At 46.2% G+C, this 20,017-nt stretch overlaps 1 long non-coding RNA gene across 3 annotated transcripts in view; it reads left to right on the top strand.

The window, feature by feature from the left end:
- LOC129207774 (uncharacterized) overlaps positions 1–20,017 on the top strand; it is a 77,489-nt gene that overhangs the window by 18,584 nt on the left and 38,888 nt on the right. For all 3 annotated transcript variants that reach the window (XR_008577539.1, XR_008577537.1, XR_008577538.1), the window contains exon 2: positions 8,201–8,333. This is a non-coding gene — a long non-coding RNA (uncharacterized LOC129207774). The remainder of the gene's footprint in view (positions 1–8,200; positions 8,334–20,017) is intronic.

Below are 20,017 nucleotides of genomic sequence, written 5' to 3'. Positions count from 1 at the left end.
TCTAAACAAGACAGAAGCAGCTCGGGTGACGCCAACGGCATGCCCCATGTTTAGGTGGCTGCCGCAACGCTAGCGCTCGGGGTGACTGGCTGAACTCATCACCAAAAGGCATCGCATCAGCATCTGCACAAACTAGCTTGGTGGGGCGGGGGAGAGTGGATTTAAGTACACTCTATTGTGATTTGTGATTCATGTTTCTCTTTCTTTCTCTTCTTGATTTTTTTTTTTTTTTTGGAAAAAGAACAGAGACCAACAGATTGCTGATTTAACAGAAGCTAATAGACTAGGAGCAATGGGCAGAGGGGTTTGGCAAGACATGCAGCTGTACAGGACAGCCTTGTTGGCCTCTTTTATAACGATAAAAACATGGGCTGAGGAATTTATTCTTCTACACTTGAGATTTGTTGGGAAACATGGGATCGGCTCCACTGCACAGGGAATAAAGACATTTAATTGGGTTGTTGCCTTGGTGGATAAGAGAAAGATCAGCAAAGATGAGTCCTCAGTGAAATTTTATACGCAATGGTAGAGTGGCTTTTTTCTTTATGTAAATACTGTGAGCCCATCAATCCTCTGTAAACTTGTGGGAAACTGTAGACAACAGGACTTCAGCCTTTAGCATAAAGGTTTCCTTGGATAGGCATAACAAATGCCAATAAAATAAAATTTTCTTCAGGCTTTTTCCTTTTGCAAATGACCCTCTCAGCCTCCATAAACTGTGATGGATTCTGTTGCCATGGCTCTGCTGAAGCTGGGAGTGAAGTTTCCGCCGGTCGCGGCGAGGGCAGGTTTTTGTGGTGTGTAATCAGGTAGCTAAGCTCTCTATTTCCATCCAAAATGCAAAGTTTCCTCGTTATACGTTTCAAGAGATAAATGGCTTTGTTGAACAACTCTAATGACATAATGGCAATGGCTCATTTCAAGACAATGTTCTGCTGTTGCAGGTTTGGTTTTGTATTGAGAAATAAAAGCAGAACGGTCTTATCAAAGGTTAGAGGATACAATTCACCAAACTACAGAATTCTCATTTTCCCCAGTGTTTGATAACTACTCGTTAGGAAGAATTTCAGACTCTCCAGCTGTTGTTTTTAGAAAGTTTTTATTTTGGACTACTGATGTTGTTCACAATATTTATTTGTGGTTTGGTTATATTTATTCATTTATTTCCACATCCTTTCAGGCTCCAGATTAAAAAAATCTGCTGGTCTAATTGAATTAGGGTAATAAAGTACCACGGGCAGGAAGGACGGGTGTGATTGAGCAGGCTGGGCAGGTCGGGGCTCCTTGACCTTCCTTTTGGCAGGACCGGGACTCCTTAACTTCTGTAACTACTCTTCTCTGCTGCCCTTGGGCTGGGTCAGTTGGTCGTGGTTTATTTTGCCCTTATTTCTCCACGCCCTTACTGGGGAAACCAACCAGTTGCCAATACGACCTTTTCCCAAATGCTGCTTTTATACCCTATATCTTTCACAAAACCTCCTTAAACTGGTTGTCCTGCCTCTGCAGGTGAGATTGAGCCTAAACAACTTAAACCTGGTAGGATGAGACAACTCTAAAAAACCTCTTTAGCTTTGGGACATCTGCGCTCCAGACCTGGATATCGAGTTTTGGGACCACATCTGCGTATTCCCACGACAGCTTATCCATCGACTGTGTTCCTTCGCTTGGGTCTGTAGCTGATTATAATTAAAGGTCTGGGTATAGAGTTACTTTCAGAGGTAATGAGATACAGCTTTCATTGCAATGAACTTTTACAGTGTCAGAATTTGGCATTTTATTTGTTGGTTTTAGTCTGATAAGGCTCTCTTGAAAGATGTGACATTTTGTACGGTTACTAAAATGGAAAATTTCCCCTGCAAATGAGTCTTACGGAACTGATTAGAAATGAGCATTTTGAGTGATCTCCCGCTGCTGCTGCTCATCTCTCTGATGAGACCTGAGATACGGCGATCTCGCTTTGCGCCAGCTTCGCACAGGCAATGACTTTTCAATTTTGCGAATTCTTTAATAATGTCTTCAACTTAATTGACAATCTTGGAGCCACGCGTGAAGCTGTTTGTTGCTTACTGAAAGAAATGTCCCGTCTGTAAAGCTAACCCCACCATCAGTCTTCCTAGCCGTTCTTTTCAGACTCGATAGAAACGGAGAATAAGGCAGTCTGTATGCAGAAATGGAAACCTTTCAAGACGGTGACTTTTACATAGATCTGCTCTCGTATTTTCTTGAGGCAGTGCAGAGATTGTCACCAGCTTCGAGGGAGTTTTCTGTCTAATCATCCTACTCAAACCTCTGGGAACTAACTAAATTTACACTGAAAACTCCCAGATTGGTAAAGAGGAAAACATAGCTGCCTTTTAAGCCTTAAAAATTTAGCTTTTGATATTGATGGCTTATCTGAATGCTTCAGGGATGTGTGTGTGCATATATATTTTTTTTTCTTTTCCCCTTTCTGTCACCTAAACAATAAAAAACGTGAGGGCGAGCCCCAGCTCTCAGAGCTCCACACTTAAGAACCCCAGACTGTCGTATCAGTAACTCACCTATAGCCACCTCTAATTAACTGACTGGGGAGACGCACTTCCCTATCCAGGTGAGATTTTTTTGACTTAAGCCTTATTTTTACTTTTTAAACTTAAAGCTAAGTCCCTTGAAGATTTTATGCCCTTTGTTTTTCAGCTCATAGTTGGTCAGTATTTCTTAAGGGCTGCCAGATGTTGTTCTGGTAAATAAAACTCTGGTGGGTCATTTTTATCTCATCCCACTCAGTCTTTCCTCAATCTGGGTTAAGAAAACTTATGATCAGTGTGCTTGGCTCCAGTGTAAAAGGGTTTTTTTCCTTCCCCTCACAGAACAAATTACCCAGGGATGCATCACTGCGCGTTCAGTTTAGCTGTTTATTTTGACATTGCCTAGATCTCAACTAATTCTTAGAGAATAAAATAAAAACTGAGCAGTGATGGGAAGGAGTGAGGCAGAATTTTAATGCTATACCTTGATTAAAAAGAACTTTTCTTCCAAGCAATCTAGAAAAATATTTGCCTTCCTGAGAAGACCTTTTTGCAGAGCATCGAATGAGCCGGCTGCTAGTTGACAAGACTGAGAAACAAACACGTACAGGTCAGGATCTCTTGGTTGCTGTGGCACTCGCGACATCGCGGCAGCTGAAACCATTTTTTTGATGGACAACTTGTCAAACAGGAATTTCATTATAAGAGAGTTCTGAATAAATATATTTCAAGACATAAATTGCAACGTGGTCTCTGAAATGAAAATATGGGAAATGATAATTTCTAGCTGCTCTAAATGAAATGGCAGGGTATACTGGTAGGTTTATGAATCTTCACTTCTCTAAATAAAATGTCCGTTTGACTGAAATTAGAACATTAATTGGATAAATTACAGTTTTTGAGTGGGTGATTATAAAACGATACGATAGTTTCTGCTGTGCTACACAGGCACTGCTGTCCTTGAAACTGAAAAGCAACGCAGGTGGGACAAAACGCATAACAAGAGAGGAGGAGAAGTGCTGGTATTGAACTCGCTGAGTAGAAGTAACGCAGTCCCAAGCCGTTCCTCTGCGCGCCGCGGCGGCAAGTTGGCTTTTCCCGTGGGGAGCAGCAAGCCCCGCTGCCTGGAGGGTCTGTCCCTTCGGTGGCACGCGGTCCCTCTGCGCACCCGAGCCCTCCCCGCCGCCGCCTCCGGTACCTGAACCGCGGGTGCTCGTGCTGCTCCTCCTGGGTGCCGTAACAACCACTGCCTGGGGCTCCTCCGCTTCCGTGGCCTCGGTGTCCTCTCTGGGTGCGATTCTGCGTTGATGGGTCCCATTCGGCATAAGGTTAATGTTTGTATTTGGGAATGTGTTACGATTTTCAGGGCAGCGGTGATAAATTCAGCTCATCTGTAGCACGCGGGGGTTTGCTTCCCCGGAAGCTCAGCACAGAAAGCGTTTCCTAATCCGAAGCCTCTTTCCTTCCTCTCCAACCCACCGATTTTCTTTGACACTTTTTTGCAAGCTTTTTGTGACAGCTGATTTCCCTTGTCTTTCCCCTTCCATACTGGCGGATTATATTGACTTCGTGTCATCTGCACATCGTGTTTCTCGCTGTTTCTCTCGAGCCACGCTTGCAGGAGGGGAGGTGGGTGAGGAGTAGAAGCCAGGAGCGGTAAGCTCGCCCTGGAGCTGGCCCTTCAGAGCTCTGATGGTTCATCTGCAGCTTTGGAGAGGAGAGAGGATTTCCTTTCCTATTTTTTTTTTTTCAGTCTAGGTTCTTTGTTTTGCAAAGCGCATTTCAAAAGAGCAGGCGTTTTGTGATGTTTATGTACATTAAATATGTCTTTTGGTGGAGTTGTTACGCAGGTCTGCTGCAAAATAACGTCATTTTTTGGTGTCCCTACAAGTGCTAACCAAAGGGCAGTGTCACATCTCGGTCCCTCGTACGTGTCTCATCGGTGGAGTGGGCGTCCCAGCAGTCCCTGTCTGTTGGGCACCCAAAGGGACACATCTGGGGTACAGTGTGACCCCCCACATCGCTTGCAACAAAAACCCATGGGAGGGGCAGTCACTGCAGGCCCCAAAATGTGGGTGGTGAACCCAAAATGTGGGTTCCTGGCAAGGGAAAGGCTTTCTTTGTGGTGAAGGCTATCCAAGGTGCGGCTGCTGCCTGGGTCTGTCGGCTTTGCACTTCATCTTAGGGCCGCGCTGTTTGGAGTTGTAACGTACCAACCATTAATGAAATTCCCCCTTGCAAAGGACCCCAAAGTCATTAACCAGCATCATCGATTGCGTATGAACGTCGATCGATGCCTTCTGCCGGCGAGCGCGGATGCAGTCAGATCGTGTCCCTGCACAGCAACCCCCATCCTCTCGAGTCGCCCGTTTACCAGTGCTAAACCCTCCGCTCCTCTGCGGCTCCATCGCGGGCACAGAGGAGCAGAAAGGTTCGGGAAGGACCAGCAGGCAGGCGCTTTTAAAACACGCGATATATTTAAGGCTTCCGTTTGCTGTTTTCCTTGCGTGCCTTCGTTGTTTTGCTTTTTTCCTCCTTTAACGTTGAATTATAACGAATCGCAGCAGCATCAGCGCTCGCTAATTGCTTGATATTGGCATTTCTGTGGAGGGCAACGCATGCAGCTGTGGGTTCAGCAGATGCGTTTGCAGAATGTGGGGAGGAAAAGGAAGTAAAAAAAAAAAAAAAGAGCAGATGACTAGTGCTGTCGTTATGAAGCCCTTGCCTCCACCCTTTCTGGATAATGAATAAATCAGGCACTTGATGAAGATGTAGAACTTGGATCAGGTTTTGTGTAGCTCTTCTTTTATAGGCCAGGTTTGCTTATACAGTGATTTGAAATGCTAGTCCCTTGATTTGGGGTTGTTTTGTTCTTTTTGTTTTGGCTTGGTGCTTCGTGTACCCTGTGCGGTGCCTCAGCCAGACTTCTCTGAGCATCTCGGTTGGGATGAACAGCGAAACCCACCTCAGCAGCTCAGGAGTTTGCTCCAAACTCATCTACTAATTTTCACAGCTGTAAATCACTGCAATCTTCTCTTGCTTTGGCTGAACACTGCCAAAATCCTACTTTAATCCAGAGAGTCTTGTTCTGCCTCTGCCCCCTTTAAAACGTGATTTGGACGTGCCAAGGCTGCTCTGGTGTGAGATGAGTGTTACCGTCCTCAGCTCTGACTGTGCAGGGGCAAGGACAACAGCTGGGGCAGGTTTCCTCAGTCCTTCCTGATGGCTAATTGGGCATTAATGATCAGAAACTCTCAAACAGAATCATTTTCCTCTAAGTTTCTGGTCCTAATCCTGTGATTTTATTCCCAGGTGTCTGGGGACATTAAGGGGCAGAGGGGAGGCACCGAGGAAAGAGAAGACTCTCTCAAGGCATCAGGAATTTGTCTGAAATTCTTTAATGGTTCAAATTACCCAAGAATCTCAAGAAACAGCGAGGGATGAAGAAACAGTAGTGTTGACTTGACTTGTCATTGACAAGGAGGGAGCAGACCCTGTCCCGGTCTGCCTTTAAAGCAGGGTTTTCTGTTCTGTTAATATTAACTTGAAATATTCTCTTACGAGTGCCTTGCCAACACAACAAGCTTTCCTACGTCCAAGTGTCCTTGTAGGAAAGGACTTCAAGGCATGGACTTTTGCATTATTTCCTTCTTTTCTCCTTAGGGATACATGTTAATAGACTGGAATAATACAGGTTAAGCAGATTATTTTTTTTAATAATTTCTGATAATAGCAAAAGTTTCCCCCTGGCCTCTGCTGCACGGAGAAGTGATATCTCAAGCCACGAACAAAATTATCAAACGTGACTAAGATCTTCAGAGGAAAATGAGACCAAACTGACCCCCCCGTGCTCCTGCTCCTCCTTTTCAGGTGGTTGCAACTGCCGCGGGGCTGGGTGGCGAGTACGGGGCCACGGTCCCCGTGCTGGGATGGTGGCACTCAGGGATGCTCTGCACGGCAGTGTCCATCGCACAGAGCATCCCCCAGCCCCGGGCAAGCCACGTGCCAGCCCCACGCCGTGTCGATAAATGGCTTCAGGGATGATGACCCGTTGGTGTGATGCCATCGGGAGAAGGCACGGTGACGATCAGTTGAGGACGAATTTGCTGTTAAATATGCGAGGCTGGGGAAGGACCAGCCGGTTGGGTGAGGGAGGACCTAAAAGTGACTCGGTGGGTCCCGCTGCTGCCTGTGCCGCAGAGGGCTGGCCGGGGTCCCGTGGGGCCATCGGCAGTTGTTGATAACATGCGATGACTGAGCCAGTTCAGAAGACCGCTGGTGTGTTATGCTGAACCCAGCGGGGATTTAAAGTGCTCTGTGAAACTAAAAATAGCCAAATGAGCGCAGCCCCGTCTGAGCATGCTGATTTGCGTTTTTATGCTCACCCCATCCAGCTCTCTGTACGCTTGCGTCTGAAGACCACGCAGTGCTCCAGCGAAGAACGAGAGGCTGCTTCCAGGCAAGGGGGAGGAGGCTGCAGGGCTCTTTGCTAACCACAAAGATGAGATGCCCTCCCTCCCTCTTCACATCACACCTGCGTAGGGCCCCTGTGCGTGATGAAAAATTACTCATGTGGTAAAAACAAGTCAGGATCGATCATCACTTTCTTTAATGCTACGCTTGCAGTAAGTGGGAAACTTCACAGGAGTGGCTTCCATAAAATCCCATGGCAGGTTGGTACGCAAACTGCTGCTTGCTGTAAGAGTTAAAAGTTTTCAGTAATTAAAGGAGTTATTTCCAGGTTACCTGTTGTGTGCGCTGGCCTACGGCAAATTGCTGGGCTCCAGGCTTGTCCTGGCAACGATGGAAACCGGGTACATCACCCACTGCAGGGACCGCTCCTGGTTTTAGGCTGTGCCGTCGGCAAATGTGACTCTTACCAAAGCCGAGCTTCGGCATGTCTTCCTGCCGTCTCCGTTCAGTCGCTGTCTGAAGGCTGCACTGCTCATGCTGCGGGAGCTCGGGCTCCTTTCCCACCTCGGGGTCCTGCTGCGCCCGGGCCCCCTTCGCCCCCCTGCCGCTGCGCCTGCCCCGCTGATGGTGGCGATTCCCGGGGCATCTCTCTTTCCAACGTGTACTGTGTACGTGTGCTCCTGGGTATTTTCTTATCCTTGGAAAAGCTGGGCGGCACATGTTCCCACGTCACTCCCCTTTCCCCTCCCATTTAGACTTTCTACAAAACCTATAAAAACCCCGAAGCTGTTAAATAGGCGGTATCTCGCGACACCAAAAAGTTGATCTCACAGTTGCTCTGTACTTCTAACTAAACCCCAATGTGATTCACCCCAAGAAATGTTTTTATTTTCAATTATAGCTTCCTCACAGTAAGTTTGCTTCGATGTACTTGTACAGCTCCTAGCACACTGGAGCACACCTTTTGGATCTGAGTCCTTAGGCACTGACACAATATAATTAGTAATTTTCTACTATTGCAGCTTCTTTTATATAGCACCTAGCGTCTTGCTGCTGCATTGGCTTTGCAAAAAGCTCTTGGCCTTCATTAAAATGATAGAGGGCAATTTTGTAACTATTTGAAATACTTCTGGTACTACAAAGAATAGACTGTAAAAAATGCCATTATTAAAATGACTGGAAGCCCTTTTTCAACGTAATCTTGGCAATGAAGATATGGTCCTATCAGATAAAAATCATTCAATTTTTTAAATAACTTTCATCATCTTTATGTTCTGTAGGTCAGATTTCTGCAAGGGCTCCCATTGTACAAAGCCAGCCCTTCTGTTCGTTGAGCTGCAGCGCAGGAACAACCTAGCTGGCAACTCTTCCGACTGAAATCTGGAATTGCAGTAATGATTGCTCATTTGCAAGGTAAGACCAAAGAGCTTAATTACATGCACAAAATGACTTGGGCTCCAAACAATTCTTGTTTTAATTAAACCGTGAAAATGAGTCAATAGCGCTCTCTCCCTTTCTTTTCCCCTCCATCATCTACTAAAAAGTCAGTCGGCCCTGGCATCGCCCCTCGGGCGTCCTCTCTGGTCCCACAGCTCCCAGCCCGCCAGCACAGCCCTGCCTGGAGCAGCTGCTAAAGCCTGCGCCGTATTTATAAACCAGTCTCTGCCGTTTAATCTCTGCTCTCCAGGCCGCTCTTCCCAGCAGCGATGCCTCCCGGGCGCCGAGCTGGGTCCCCTCTGCCAGCTTTGCTCCCCAGGAGAGGGGCACCGGGGGCTCCTGTCCATGGCAACACTGAGACCGAGGTGAAGCTGGAAATGTTTCGCTGCTTTTGCCACCTTGTTGTGTACCCAGGTAGTCACTATGACCCCGACGCCCTCTTAACTGGTTGTGTGCGACACGACAGAGCGTCGATGGATGGCGGGTTAGTTCACGCAGCCGCGTTTGCCGAGCTTGGGCAAGGTTTCACCACTGCTTTCTTGTACCCGGCAATATTTTTACTTTATGAGCATCACCCTTGATTTCAGAGCGAAAAGGCCATTTAAAGACTAATGTATTGCTCACCATAAATAAAAGTAAAGCCTTACGCAAAGTGTCCTAACGAGTCCCAGTGAGCTGCAGTGAGGGATTTCTTTACTCCGCGCCTTTTCTGTGGCTTTTGCTTCCCCAGCAAACATTGTCACTGTGATGAGCAACCAAGGGATGCGCACGGGTGCGCGCGTCAGACTTGCATGTGGAGAGAGCAGCTCCTGTTTGCTAACGCGATGTTGGATACTTAATAGATGTTAATTAACTGAATTGTTTAAAGTAGCTTTGAAAACTGCCATGACCTTTCAGAGCTTCCTTGCAGTTAGAAGGTGTGTTTGGACCATCTAAGAGGTGGGTGCTCAAGTGCCATAAGGAGCTGGATTTTTGACCGAGGAATGGGTTGAATGTGTTATAAGCTATTTCACATCAGGAGGAAAAAATGCCCACGTACTCTTACACCTTGTCTAATTTTGATTTGCTGCAAAATAACGGATTTAAGTCTCTGCGCCAAGCAAGCCTTGTGCACACCTAATGGGTGCTGGGAGATTGCGAGGCATGGGAGAAGGGCTGGGGTGCCTGAATCAGGGCACCCGTGCTGGCTTAAGGGGCTGTTTGTTCCTTTAACCCAGTCACCCAGGGTGAGCAATGGTCCTTGAACCTCGGGATGAAACAAACACTGAGAATGAGGTACTGTAGAAATGTCACTTTAGGAAAAGGAGCCTATTATAGAAGAATATATGGATTTTCTTTTCCTCCCTTCGTTTTGGGTAACAATTAGAGTTCCCTTGTTGTTACCTGGCTGACAGTGGCTGTTACCACCTGTGATTAATAGGTCACTTGTGTTGCCAAGCAGATGCTTTAATTCTGTTTTAATACGAGTGGTGGTGCTGAGAAAACGCTATGTGTACACAGTGAAAGTAGCTTTTCCCATGAAAAATTATAATCTCTGAACTGCAGAGTAAATTCCTGCCTTTTATAAATAGGGACCCTTGGACATGAGCACAAAGGCAGCCTTTATCTCTTGGAAACACTAAATATTTGGGTTTGGATGAAGGCAGTGATTGTTGGGGGCTGCTTGAGTCTTCCCCATTGCCTGGGGGAGGGGGGTATAAAGGGGAATTTTGGCAGTGCCGTGGGTCCCCCACCCTCGTCCCACACCTCTTCATCAGTTCCCGGCAGGGCGGGTGCTGCGCGCTCTGTCGGCTTTTGTCCACCGGCATTTGGGACCACACACCAGCTCTGCGTCGTGCCTGAAGATACAGGGCCCATCTTTCCAAAGGTTAAAGATGAAAGGTACAACGCAAAGCAGACAGTTTGAAAGCTCAAAAGGAAAGGAAGACAGTTAATAGCTGTACGCATGACAGGGCTGACAGACCGTGATCTTGTGCAGAGAATGCGCTTGACAGTAACGATCCAGGTTTTAAAAATCTGATTTACCCAGCTAAAAGTTATGTACAAAAAAAGGGCTCTCCCCTATTTTATGCTGTAATAAAACTGCCTTCTGAACTCTAGTTTTAGTATTAGTCTCTAAGCATTCCACCAAGAGGTTATGGGTAAATCGATGGCCTCCTGTGCTGTCTGCAAACGTGTCGCAGCTCTGCTGGCCTGCGTTTGGTGGCTGGAAGCCTTCCTGCTCCTGCCATCGTGGTTACGGCACTTTCCCTTCTCCGTGCCTTGCCGCAAGGCGCTTCCGCCTGAAGCGGTAGCTGTATGTGGCTCGACAACTGGCTTAGAAAAAGTATTTTAGCCCCGTTACAACTCCTGTCCTTGTGCAAAAGGACTGGCTTGAGAGTGTCCAAGACGCTGATGTTGACCCCAGCTGCCAGCCCGTTTCACCCAACGGAGCGTGCGCGTACCTATGTGTGTACGTGGCCAGTATAACAGGCTGCTCCTCACTTGCTCCCTTTGTCAGCCTGGCAGCAGCTGGTATGAGTGGCTTTAGCAGACAGATTTTAAGAGCTAGAGCCGCATTACGGAGTTGCATCAGTTGGAACACTTTTATTTTTGTTTTGCTTTATATTTTGTTTATTTTTTTAAGAACTCTCATTCTAGAGCAGAAGACGTCCCTTTTTAGATTGCCCAGGGATTGCTCAGCTCTGCCCAGCGTGACGCTTTGCAGTGACAGCAACTGAAATAAACGCTGGGAAACTCTGAGGTGGCAGAGGATAGACGAAACATGTCAGAGGACGCGGTAGTGTTTAGCCTTGGTCCAAACGAAGCGTGCTTTGGTAGGCTTGCATCTCTGCTTCTAATGGGTTGGCAATTTGTGATGTAAACCAGGCTGTAAATGCTCCATTAATGCTTCCCATCGCTGCCAGCCCCGTGGGACTTCTCATGGTCTCTGTTGTGTGAGCTGCCAGCTCTCCCTAAAAGCCCAGCTCTGCAGATGGCTCAGTGTACCCGGGTAGTTCCGAAGAACCGGGGGTTTTTCCCCCGCTCAGACAGTGCCGACTGCCAGGTGCTGCATCTACAAGCACGACAGCTCTTTTCTCCTCCGTCAGCTGGGCTGAGTACAAAAGCTTCAACTGATGTGTCTATATCTGGAGGAAATGTGAATGTGGAGAAGTCAGGTTACGTCAATAAGAGTAAATGTAATGAGTCTTTCTAATGAGTGTCTTTGAAGTCATAAATTAGGCTCCCAAGCATGAGCTGGGTTGGATGGTTCATGCTGGATGGTATCTGTGAGATGTTGAGCAGTAATGTGTTGCTGGGTGGGATGCACACACAGCTCTTCCTGGGTCCCTCCAGCCCCTGGTCATCTCACACTTGTGGCCTGGCAGCTCTCAGGATGCCTTGTTGCCTGTTGTAGGTGTGTAGTAACAGTATATTAATCTTCTCATGTTAATTAATGACATAATAAAATCAGTTATTTCAGGACGTGGCTGCTGCTCTTAGAGAGCGTAACTCTTGAACACCACCAAACCCCTGAGCAAAATCCCATGGTGAAGTCCCAACCACGCAAGGCGGGTTTGGTGAACACATCAATAATTATATAGTTGGTAACATTTTTGTCAAAGCGTAGTACTTCAATGTGTCTTAATCTGTGTATACCTCTCACTTTGGATTTCTTGTATTTATTTCACCATTTTGTGGCCAAAATTAAAATACAGATGCAAATTTGAGAGCTCTAGTCTACTCAAAAATGTGACTTTTGAGGTAACCTGTTGCCTTGACTCTCAGCTTCTATGAAAGGGTCTAGATGTCTAGTTATTATGACCTGTTTTCTCCTAACTTTTGAACTCTCCCCAAATGTATTAAATTTGACGTGTCTGTTTCTTATGACTGAAAACATTATGTATCCAGAAGAAATATTTAAATTAAACTCAAGTGGCTCATAACAAAGTTCTCGAGCAAGGTTTTCATCATTCCTAGGTTAAAAGCCCTCTGGACCTAGCACTAGAAAAATATGAATTGATTTGCTTAATAAGCCAAAATATGTTAATTTTGTGGGCGTTAAGGTGGCCTTTGCGCAAGTGAACTGGAGTTCCAGGGAGACTTTGTACGGATGAGTGACACTGCTTCAGGTGTAAAACTGGGACACTGTATTTCACCTGAGCTCTGCTGTAGTTGTACAGGTTTTTCTGATTTATGCTTTGTGAAACGGCCCGTAGTCGATGGCAGCAGTGACGTAACGCTGTGGCTGTGACTTCGGTAGCTCGGTTAGCAAGGCTGGGGTTTGCCAAGCTGAGAAGCAGCAGAACTTCTGGGGCAGAAGTTCTTAAAACAGAGAATTGGGGTTATCTAAAACTAACTCCAAAAGCGTTACAAATGTGGAACGCAGAAAGAGAGATAACTGGGGGGAAGTCCGAAGGATGTATGATTTTGTCATTAGAAGTGGTTTTACAAGAAAGTGAGTGCTGGTCTCTGAGACTCGTCCTCTCTGAACCTCATTTTCAGTGTATTCTCACAGAAGATGAGCCTAACGTTTGTGATGCCTTATTCATCAGAAATGGTCGATGGCGCTGAAGAAGGTGGTCGTCCTGTTTGGTGTCGCTGTCTGCCTGTAACGACCTTGTCTCAGAGCCCTTCGCAGCAGTCGTGCTGTGGAAGCGGAGTGTTCTTCCTAGTCCCTGGATGCTCTTAACTTCTTCTGGAGCCAGGTAACGGGGAAAATGTACAAAACCCGAGTGAAAGGAGGAACCGGCACCCAAATGTCTCTTGGTCAGCTCTCCCCAGCCCCGATCCAGGCTGACAAAGCTGCCTGGGGAGAGGGAGCTGGGGGGGGATGCTGGGACCCCCTTGCCCCATCACATCCACCCACCGCAAACACTTCCTCTGCACTGGCCCCGCTGCCTGGGGAGTCTGTTAACACCTCTTTGGGCAAACACTTTTCATTGTGTTCTTACTGTCAGCTAACTGCTGTGAAAAACCCAGCTGAGGGGACACCAAGGGATTTGGAAGGGCTGGGAGAGCTTTGACTGGAAGCAAATATCCCTGCGAGGGACTTGGGATGGAGACTTCTTGCTTTGAGGGTGACTCAGAAGGGTCAGTCCAGACCTGTGTTTGGGTTTAAATATATTGGCTGATGGTTGACTTCCCTTAATTTCCAAAAACCCTGAAAAGTACCGTTCCATAGAGGTGCAAGAAGGAGCCCGTGGTAACAGCACACTACTTGGTCTGGTATTTATCGTTGATTTGCTAAACTTGAAGAGCACAGACCAAAGATAACCTTGCCATTTAAACTGAATACTGGGGACATTACCACGCTGTGCTCCTGCAGCCAGTCATGACAGTAATGTTGGCGAATGCTGTTAAAAGGAAAATCACTGCTGGAGGGGAATAGCTCTTAGGTGCATCTACTGATTTCAGAGATTTTATTTTTTTTTTTTAGCAAAGAAAAAATCAATTTATAATACAGTAAAACCAGAGAACCATGTTTTCTTTTTTCACCTCTAAAGGTAATAGTCAGAACAAAATGCTGGTTTATTACAATTTCTCCTATTTTGCTTTTTTGTTCCCAAGATGTAATTTATATAGTGACAGAAATAAATATCAATCTTTAAATTACTCTCAGTGGTGCAATACCAACATGTATTGCAGCTCTGATAATGTGCTTGATTTTTTTTTCTTGCTCAGTTTTGCAGTGCAACACTAAGTCATACTTACACGTATTTCTGAGCAATGCGCATGATAAAGCTGCAATATAAATCAAATCCTGTGAGTGCCATGAAAGCCTACTACTCTGCTGCTGATTTTGTAACTCCTACTTCAGACTCCTATCCTAGAGTTTGTGGAAAAAGGATTCTTTTCAAATCCAGTCTGGTTTCTGTTAGCTCTGCTTCGGCCTGATTTTGTCGAGTCGGAAAGGAGAAATACGTTTATGCTGAGCACAGGTCTCCTCGCAGGTAGTCAGAGCGACCGCACGCAGCGCACGGTGCTCTGCAGACCTCTCGCAAAACGCACGGGGCTCAGCTGCGGGGTTTGCTTCGCTGGAGGTTGGGGGTTCAGGGCAGAAACTGGGTCCTTTGAGATGGGAAATGAGAAGCGTTGGAAGTGTGCTCTGCCCGGGTCCCAGCTGCTGGTACCTCCGTGCTCACGAGAACATCCGAGCAAGAGTCGAGGCTGCGCTCGCTCGGTTACAAAGCCCGTCCAGGAGATGTGCTGGGGCAGTCAGAGACTGGTGGGCTGAAGGCTGGTGCCCGTTTCTGACGGCAGTCTCTCTGGGCAGCTTTCATGAGGCTGCGCACGTTTTGTTAGCGCGGTGCTCAAAGTCATTCATCTTGCATTAGAGCTGTGACTTCTGAAATTTGCTTTTGAACCCGCTCCTAAATGTGACGTTGTGTGAATAAACATGACACACATTATCTTCTGTGGCAGTGAACGTGGCTGAGGCTGTTTCTGGGAAATCAGTGCTGTCCCCTCACCCCTGTTTGATCACTTTGCATCCCACGGTTTACAACAGCTTTGTAACCACGGGGCACGGTGGTGCACAGTGAAGGGGAGCATCTTGTTCCGTCCCTGGAACCGGTCATTCTCTTCCTTATTTTTATGATTACTCTGGATCTGGATCACTTTAGCAACCTGATTTATGGTGTGGTCATGTCAGTAAAGGCATAGGTATATAAAATAAATAAATAATAATTAAAAAATTGTAGTGAGCGGCATAAGGGGAGTGAGATAAATGGCAAAAGCTTTCAGTTGTTGCTGTTCGGGAGATGTGATGTGCAGCTCCACGCCGAAAGGTGATTCCTCCTTTCTCTGAAAGACAAACACTGCCAACTCTTTCACCTTTAATTACGTAAACTGGCTACACAGGGCATGCAATCCGCCCCACGGAGGTGATGGTGATAGATTCTGCGCTGCGGCGAAAATGGAAACACCTTGTGTTCGAGGCATCAGGTGAGCAGCGTTTTCACACGTGCTTTATTTTTGCATCATGTTTAATTAAAATCTAATACGACATTGAGTTCAACTTGAAAATAATTAACCTACGTGGGAAACTATAGTGCAGCATTTTTGAGAAACGGTGAACCTAGCCCAGTTGTATTTTGTATTATGTATTTTGTGTCTTGCAAATTAACGACTCTTTTAAGATTAATTTTCAGCAGGAAATTATTGTATCAGCTCTTCATTCTAATTCATTCCTCTAATTTGGACACATAGTCCAATTTTAGACCCATTTGAAAGAGGTGTGTACTTCTCAAAGATAATTGTTTCCATTAAATATCACGAAAAGTGGGTATTGCCGGGGAAAGAAGCCTAAATTAGGGGGTTTGCTGAATAATGAGCTGCTCCGTGTGCTGGAGTTACGTGTGCTAACCTTCGCTCACTTACTGCCCTAAACTTCTCATACTATTGTTTGTGTGTGTTGACCCTCGTGGTGCGATTTTCTCCAGGGAAGCTCTGTGTGGCTCCGCGTACGGACGGGGGGGCAGTGCTGAATTTAGGGGGGTGTCTGGGGGTGGTCCGGCTCGGTCTCTTACTCCACATCGGGCTTTTGCTCAGAGCACTAAATATCCCCGGACGGGTATGGATCAGCAAGACTGATGCTTGTATTGCTATTGCTCTTAATTAAGACCGGGCTAATTGCCCTGCTGTGTGCAGAATACCCTGCACAGTCCCCGGGACTCTGCCCGCAGCACCAGGCTTTGCGTTTTCATCGTGTCCCAGGCTGTGCTGATCGCTCCTTCCCATCTCAGCCAGCTCCTACAAAATCATTCTTACAAAGGACTGATCTGCTGGAGGCTGAGGGATTTTTTTTTTATGTCTTTGGTCTGGTCTCCTGCAAAAGAAACCCATCGTAATCCACGTATGAACTTTTAAGCCTTAACAACTTAATTTGCCTGGCTTTTCCTGCTGATCTGCATGGTGGCGTCAAAACACTGAGAGTCTGCTCAAGGATGTTCAAAGTTGCACATTTCAGAGCTGGTTAAGGTTAATTCTGAAAAAAGCCCGGCCACAGACGGTGCTGCACGTCTGCTGCCCTTGAGGTGTCATTTTCTCTTTAATAGAGATCAGTTCAAGAAAGCTATTTTTTCTAGTTAGCATCTTAGCCATCTTCCTATCTACCCCTCTCTGCCCTCTGAGACTTGACTGACAATTTTTGAAGAATTTATTTTTATACCTGGGAACGTCGCCAGATTTGAGCAGTTTTTTCTGCGGGCAGATGCTTCGCACTGTCCATGTGTTCGTGCAATCTCATGCTGGTTATGGCAGGTTCCTAAATTTTCCGTGGATTATATATTTAAAGGAAAAGGGACAGGGGGGAAAAAAAAAAGACTTGAAATACATTTTAAACCACAACTCAGTCCTTGCTCCATGTAGACTTAGAGTAACATATGGCTGGTGTCATGGTTCCTTTTTTAGTCGCGGTTTACTGCGCTTTTTCCTCATAAAACCGGATGGACCTTATCTCTTAAATCTTATTTGTACGGTGCCTTGGGATGTGAGACAGGAAAAGTACTTTACAGAGTTTATTGTATTTTATTATTGTATTGTAAGCTACCCAAGGCTACGGCGTTGTATAACCCTCTATCTAATAAGGCAATGAATAATAGACAGGTGTAGGAGCTGCCTACATCGCTTTCCATCTTGCCCCGTTATTGGGTTATAACGAAGAGGGATGGGGGGAGAGGTGGGTTAGACTGTCTGTGGGTGCCACCCGCACCCCAACCCCCTCGGGGCTCCACAACTGCACGGCCTCCAAAACCTGGGGGCTCTTAACGTCATCCTGCATCGTTTCAGCTCGGCATCCACCATGGAAACAAAATTAAAAGCTCATCCCCCAAAAAGCCTGCAGGCTGCCAGGAGCTGCGAGTGGAGGGGGAAGATGGGATTTTGGCACATTTCTGCCCCCACGAAGAAGTGATAGCTGGGAGGGCAGGCGGTCTGTGTCTGCAAAAGGTGGAGAGATGCTCTTCTTTCTGCCCCCTGGTCCTTGATTTTCACGCGCCACAAACCCACAGCAAAAAAGAAACCCACATTTTTCACGCACTGGCTGTGCAGCTGGGTGGGAACGCCCCAGCACTGCCATAGCAAGCGTGAACAGGAGGGTGTGGAAAGGTAAAGGTACGCTTGTGAACGGGGTGCATCGCGCCTGCAGCCGGCGGTGGCTTTGGGGTGTGGGTACAGGTCTTGCTGCAGTTGCAGAGGCTGCTCAGCTCCACTTGGCGCGGTTCTGAGAGCTTTACGATGGTCAAACCCATCGGTAGCTGTTCTTACAGGGGCGAGGGTCGCCCTTAGTGCGGCTGTTGTCTTTTTACAAAAATACGTCGGCCAAAAAAAATGTGCTTTGATGAAAAGCTTTAGCAACTGTGCTTTGTGCTTTAATATTGGGCAAGCATTAAATGCATTACATTTCCTCATGGAAAATTGGATCCGTTGACCAGAGAATTTTGGTTTAGTCATGGGATTAAACATAAATTCACCAAAAATAGAATTGAAGCTATTCTGTTCGTTTCAACAAATACTGGATTGATTTAAAGAATAAAAAATAGCATTTCAGAAGGCTCATCATATTGACAAATTTTGGCCAGATAAGCAGTAGCAGTTAGTTCCTAAGCATAGACAGTATGAACAGTTAAAGTCTAAACTCAAATGTTTATTTTCCAAACAAAATATATTCAGATCAAAATAAAACAGATCAAAAAATTAATCTGCGCAGGGATGAAAACAGTTTTTACAGTGGTCTGCTTCCTCTTGCTCCTAAACTGAAATGTAAATTATTCACTAAGCCCAACAACACCACGTATGATTTTGTGCTTATTAATTTAAATAATATTTGTACCTCTAATCGCTCAGTGGTTTCATTATTCTCGTTATGCAGAGGTGGGCGATGCTCTTCTTTGTGCTGTCGTACAAGTGGCAACCGAGGCAGGGCCCCCCCCGGTAATAAAATGAGTTTTCCTGGCTGCCCTCAGCAGTCGTTATCGGGGAGGCGGCGCACGGTGCGGCACGGGGAGCTGCTCGCGGTTCGGCTGCGGTTTAGTGCGTCAGTGCGGAGAGCTGGATGTCCGATTCACTCGCGTTCAGCTAATTGTGATGACTATTTAAATTAAGTCTTCAAAACAAACACGGTTGGCTTCCAGTTAGACTAGAATGGAAACTGGTAGAGGCATCCAACTATTTCTCAAAACCTTCATGAAGCATGATAAGACTTTGACCTTATTATAAAACTAAATTATGCCTTAATTATGCAGCACAGAGCGCTGATCTTAAAATAGTGCAATTTGTTTTCTCCCGCTCATTCCTTTTACAAGCCGCTAAACTGCTGCTTAGTGGCCCAATTATTTCCATTAAAGAAATACTCATTTAACTTTATCTTGCTTTAAATGCGAATATTTTCCTTAAGGAAAAGCTCAGGTAAAATGAGAAGATACCGGTATAAAGAAAAGGGCTTTGAGTGTGCAGAAGGCAATTCTGTTTGGAAATGATGGGAAATGGAAAATGAAAATTCAGCAGTAGAAGCAGTGCCAGCATTTAGGGGCGAGCATAATTAGCCGCTGCCAAGCGATGGATTATGCAAACCTTCAAGTCTCGAAGCGAGGACTGGATAACCCTCCGTAAGATGCTCGAGCTCTAATCCCAACCGTGGTCCTGCCGGGGCAGAGTTATGCGGTGTCAGTTAGCAAGAAGCATCATAACGTTATTGTAGCGATTACTACAGACCTTAAAATGAACGGAACCATTTTCAGAAGAAACAAGCTTATCTGAACATAGCACTGAACATTTAATTGGTCATCTTCAACTCCACCAACACTAGCTGCTGCCGAATAAAAGAGACGAGAGGACGTTACTTTTAGCCTATTAAAACAATTGTAGAAAGGGATGTTAAACTTTATTTCTGCTTCTGAATTGAGTGACGGGTTCCTCAGTTTTATTATTATGCTCAACTATCTTACAAACAAACAAAAAACTAACCCCAAACCAAATAAAAATTTAACCACCACCCCCCCCTACCCAGAACCCACAGCTACCCCCATATCCAACAGCTCAGAAACTTACTGGGTATATACAAATAAATCTCTACCAAATTCTGTAGAAACAACTAAAGCCAATGCCTCATATTTATTTATTCAGATATCTGCTGAAGCTGAAAGCAACCACTTTTGAAGTTTTTTCAGTAATGACTGTATTATTGTACTACGGAAATGTAAAGCCTTTCTAAAAGTCCTTTTTATTGTTAAGGTACTGGGGTTTTTTAATGTCGTGTAAGCGGGTTCTCGTTCGCTCTGCTTCCAATATTCTTCCAAGCACCTGTGTTTGGAGATGACCGCTCGAAGGACCCGTGGCATCTCCCCAGATAACAACGTTGAACTGGGGGGACAGGGCATCGGGTGTAAAATACCCACCCTGCTAACGTCGGTGCCATGGCATCGGCATCAGCGGGGCAGCGGTTGCTCCCGGTGCTTTTATCCTCTGCTTTCAGCGGTTTTAAATGCTTTTTGCGCCTGCACAGTCTGTTTTGCAGTGGTTCATCTATATTCATAGAGCTGTCTAAAACGGCGTTTGGTTCTGGAGTTCTCCGGTCCCTCCGTTGGCAATAGAAGCTCCAGCTCCATCACCGATGAGGGCTGCCAGTCCTCCCGAGTAATGAGTGTCGCTGCCTCCGCCACCTCCTGCACGAAAGGGGG

Source organism: Grus americana, chromosome 6, assembly GCF_028858705.1.
Source record: "Grus americana isolate bGruAme1 chromosome 6, bGruAme1.mat, whole genome shotgun sequence".
NCBI lineage: Eukaryota > Metazoa > Chordata > Aves > Gruiformes > Gruidae > Grus > Grus americana.
This window is presented reverse-complemented; position numbering and strand designations above follow the sequence as displayed.